The sequence below is a fragment of the Triticum aestivum genome, chromosome 4A (genome assembly GCF_018294505.1).
Source record: "Triticum aestivum cultivar Chinese Spring chromosome 4A, IWGSC CS RefSeq v2.1, whole genome shotgun sequence".
Classification (NCBI taxonomy): domain Eukaryota; kingdom Viridiplantae; phylum Streptophyta; class Magnoliopsida; order Poales; family Poaceae; genus Triticum; species Triticum aestivum.
In genome coordinates, this window is record NC_057803.1 from 447,381,802 (window position 1) to 447,387,242 (window position 5,441).

Sequence of the window (5,441 nt, forward strand, 5' to 3'; positions counted from 1 at the left end):
ACGGCATCACTGAGTATAGAACCACGACCTAAAAACTCCTTAATCGTCGTCTGAAAATTCTACAACATTAATGTTGCAGCCCGAAAACGGGTCAGCACATGGAATATGCTGGCAAGGTAACACATAGAGAGTAATGGAATGAAACAGCTATACTATATGCATATTTGGCTGGTGGAAAGCTCTATGGTTACAGTTTTGCGTAAAGCCAATTTTTCCCTACTTCAAAGGAATAAAATTTAATTACTATCATGGTAGTTGTTAAACATTGAGAATGGTTGACAGCATTCTCAATCCCAATTAAGCATCATCATTAAGCATAACCCAACAAAATTAATTTAGAGTAACATGTTGAGATTCACATGAAAATCCAAGTACTAGATACTCAAGATGTCCATAACCGGGGACACGGCTAACCATGATTAGTTTATTACACTCTGCAGAGGTTTGCGCACTTTTCCCCACAAGACTCGATCGCCTCCGTTTGGTTTCTCGCACTACATGGTGTTTGAGAAGACGGATGACCGAGACATAGTCTTTCAGAAGCGCTAGAACCTTACGATCGGGTAGACCGTACCACCTACATCCCCTACATCTGCTAGTCTACCACTGTAAGAGTTCGCACAACTTAGTCAACTATGCTAGAGCCCATAATAGCTTGTGGCTGCACATGGAAGTTTCTAGTATGAATAGTCTCATGATCCCTTTGAGCCTGGGTTGCGGTCCAAAAGAAAACATGCAAGTCCTGGAATACCCAGGTGCCTCAATCCACCCAGATGTGTGTTTAAGTTGCCACCTTAGATAAACCATTAATTAACAATCTCACATCTGTCATGGATATCACTCACCCAATCCACGTCTACTAGCATAGCATGGCATAATAAGCAAACGTAGAAGTAACTCCCAAAGGTTTGATAATAACAGGTAATAGGTACTACCTCAACTACTTCCCATCCCACAATTTAATTAGATCCTAATCATGCAATGTGTGAGGATTTGATCTAATGCAATAAAACTGGGTAGGAAAAGGAATGATCAAAGTGTTACTTGCCTTGCTGATGATCCGCGAAACCTAACGATTCGAAGTAACAGGCGGCGCACTCCGGGTATTCTGTCGCAGACAAACAAACAAGCATACAATAAGTACTCATCTAATGCACAGGTAAAACTCAAATAAGAGATCTAACCAGAAGATTCAACTTAAGAACTCTGGTTGGCAAAAAGAACCAAATCGAACGAAGCAACGAAAGTCAAACTGCGAAAGAAAACAACTTCGTTCTAGTAATCTAGATCTAGGGCAAATTTTACAGTAGCAAAATCTTGTTTAAGTTGGTTAAACGGATAGAGGGTTTCGAGACGAAACTCTAGGCGCTTGAATCGCCTGATTCCGATAAACGAGCGAAAAGTTAAGCTAAAATGAAAATCGGATCAGGAATCGCAATCAGAAAAATCGCGGATTTAATCCGAGAAAAAGAAAAACGACGAACGCCGAACGCCGAATTTTTTTATTTTTTTTCTCTCTTTTTTTGGCATGGAAAACGAGGCGCGACGAACCTCGGGCGGCAGGATCGTCGGCGGCGGCGGCTCTGGCGGCGCGCGCGGATCGAGGCGGGGCTGATGGGCTGGGGCGGCTCGGGGTGGCGCTATTTAAAGGTTGCCCCCGGGTGGTGTCCCGCTCGGGTACGGCCCGAAGTCGGTTTGTTTTTTTATAGTTATTCCGCTCGGAAGAAAAAAATAAAAAGAAATACTAAACGGAATCCAAAAATTCCGAAATAAATTTTCGCGGGCTTCTAAAATCAAGCCGCACAAGGTGAACATTTATTTGGGTCCTAAATGCAATTTTGAAAAATGCACATATTTCCTAAATTCAAATAAAACACCGAAATAAAATTTTATTTGATTTTACTATTAAATCCTCAATATTTCTTTATTTTGGGAAATCATTTTATTCCCTCTCTCATATTTTTGTAATAGAAATAATTGACGATAAAATAATTAAAATCAAATGATCCTATTCTCAAAATTTGAGAAAACTCAAATATGAAAATAACGAAATCCCCAACTCTCGCTGTGGGTCATTGAGTTGCGTAGAATTTCTAGGATCAACCAAAATGCAAAATAAAATATGATATGCATGATGATCTAATGTATAACATTCTAAATTGAAAATTTGGGATGTTACAAACCTACCCCCCTTAAGATGAATCTTGCCCTCGAGATTCAGGTTGGCTAGAAAATAGGTGAGGGCGGTCTTTGAGCAAATCTTCCTCTCGCTCCCAGGTGGCTTCATCCTCCGTGTGGTGGCTCCACTGAACTTTGCAAAACTTGATAACCTTGCTGCGAGTAACTCGGCTGGCAAACTCGAGAATCTTAACTGGTTTCTCCTCGTAGGTCAAATCGTTATCCAACTGAATAGTTTCCAAAGGCACTGTATCTCTCAATGGTATGTCAGCCATCTCCGCGTGACATTTCTTTAACTGAGAAACGTGGAACATATCATGTACTCCTAACAATCCTTCGGGCAATTCCAACTTGTAGGCTACTTCTCCCATACGCTCCAAACTTGATATGGTCCTACAAATCGTGGCGCTAACTTACCTTTAACTCCAAAACGCTTTGTTCCCTGAAGTGGAGATACTCGAAGATAAGCTCTATCTCCGACTTTGTAAGTTGTCTCCTTGCGTTTAGAATCTGCATAACTTTTCTGTCTGGACTGGGCTACCTTGAGCCTATCGCGAATCAACTTCACCTTCTGTTCAGACTCTTTAATCAAGTCAGGTCCAAACAACTGGCGGTCTCCAACTTCGTCCAATGACAACGGTGTCCTGCACCTCCTTCCGTACAAAGCTTCAAAAGGGGCCATCTTTAAACTGGTTTGATAACTGTTGTTGTAAGAGAACTCTGCATATGGCAAATTATCGTCCCAACTAGATCCGTAATCTAGCACACAAGCTCTCAGCATATCCTCCAAAATCTGATTGACTCTCTCGGTCTGTCCATCTGTCTGTGGATGAAAAGCTGTACTGAATTCTAGCCTGGTACCCAAAGTTTCGTGCAACTGCTTCCAGAACTTTGAGGTAAACTGGGTTCCTCTATCTGATATGATACTCCTCGGAACTCCATGTAGACATACGATCCTGGTCATGTATATCTTTGCCAACTTAGCACTGGTATAAGTGGTCTTTACTGGGATGAAATGAGCTACTTTCGTCAATCAATCAACTACAACCCAAATCGAGTCATAGCCTGAACGAGTCCTGGGAAATCCCATGATAAAATCCATGCCTAACTTATCCCACTTCCATTCAGGCATCGGCAATGGTTGTAACAATCCTGCTGGCTTCTGATGCTCTGCCTTTACTCTCTGGCATACATCACAAACTGCTACATACTCCGCAATATCCTTCTTTATTCCGGTCCACCAGAAAATATCCTTCAAATCCAAATACATCTTGGTATTTCCTGGGTGAATTGAATACGGTGAGTCGTGTGCCTCTTGCAATATCAACTTCCTGATCTCCGGGTCATTGGGCACGTAAACGCGGTCTTCAAACCATAGGGTGTCGTGCTCATCCTCACGAAATCCTTTAGCTTTTCCTTTGCTCAGTTTCTCCTTTATAGCGGCAATCTCTTTGTCAGCTTTCTGAGCTTCTCTGATTTTATCCATCAAGGTTGACTGAATCTCCAATGCTGCTACATAGCCTCTCGAAACCATTTCCAAACATAGTTCACGAAGATTTTCTGCTAGCTCCGTGGGTATTTCTCCCGTCATTAATGTATTGACATGGCTCTTACGGCTCAATGCGTCAGCTACTACATTAGCTTTTCTGGGGTGATAATGCAATTTCATATCATAATCCTTGATAAGCTCCAACTATCTCCTTTGTTTGAGATTTAACTCCTTCTGCGTGAAAATGTACTTCAAACTCTTATGATCCGTGTACACCTCACAATGATTTCCAATGAGAAAATGTCTCCATGTCTTCAATGCATGCACTACGGCTACTAACTCCAAATCATGCGTAGCATAATTCAACTCATGAGGCTTCAGTTGTCTTGAGGCATATGAAACAACTCTCCCTTCCTACATAAGCACTGCTCCAAGTCCTCGACGTGAAGCATCGCAATACACCTCATAATCCTTGGTCTGGTCTGGCAAAATCAATACTGGTGAGGTAACTAAGCGTTTCTTCACCTCCTAGAAACTAGCCTCACATTCCTCTGTCCATATGAACTTGGTATCCTTCTTCAACAACTCAGTCATAGGCTTCACAATCTTTGAGGAATTCTCAATAAATCTCTGGTAGTATCCTGCGAGTCCAAGAAAACTCCGGATCTCTCCAACTGTTGTTGGGGCTTCCCACTTGGTCACGGTTTCAACTTTAGTGGGATCAACTGCTATACCTTCTCTAGATATAACATGTCCAAGGAATCCTACTTCCTTCAACCAAAACTCATATTTGCTGAACTTGGCATATAATTGATGTTCTCTGAGCTTTCCAAGTACCAAACGCAAATGCTCCTTATGTTCCTTTTCATTCTTCGAATAAACCAGGATATCATCAATGAACACTATGACAAACTTATCCAAGAACTCCATAAACACCTTGTTCATCATGTTCATAAAATAGGCAGGTGCGTTAGTCAGACCAAATGACATAACGGTATACTCATACAGCCCATACCTGGTGGTAAAAGCTGTCTTGGGAATATCCTGTTCTCGAATCTTCAACTGGTGGTATCCTGATCGCAGATCGATCTTGGAAAATACCTTAGCTCCTTGCAATCGATCAAATAGATTGTTGATCATTGGTAGCGGGTACTTGTTCTTGATCGTTACTTCATTCAATCCTCGATAATCTACAACCATCCTTAACGATCCATCCTTCTTCTCCACTAGAAGTACTGGCGATCCCCAAGGCGAAGAACTTGGGCGAATATATCCCTTATCCAGTAACTCTTTAATCTGCTTCTTAAATTCCACCAAATCCTTTGCTGGCATCCTATATGGTCTCTTTGATATTGGACCTGTGCCTGGCAATAGCTCAATCAAAAACTCAATATCTTTATCCGGTGGCATGCCTGGCAACTCCTCTGGAAATACATCAGGGAAATCCCTTACCACTGGTACTTCCTCCTGCACAACTCCTGTTAGGCAATTTACTTGAGTCCTCTTTGGCACATGCTGGGATACATACTTGATCCTTCTCCCTTCTGGTGTGGTAAGCAAAATTGACTTACTAGCACATTCAATATTCCCTTCATACTTTGATAACCAATCCATGCCTAATATCAAATCCAATCCTTGAGATTCCAATACTATTAGGTCTGAGGGAAAAACATAGTTACCAATCCTTAATGGTAACCGATCACACCATAGACTAGCCACATACTTTGCTCCGGGCGAGGTTACTAACATGGGTGACCTAGGGCTTGGGTTGGTA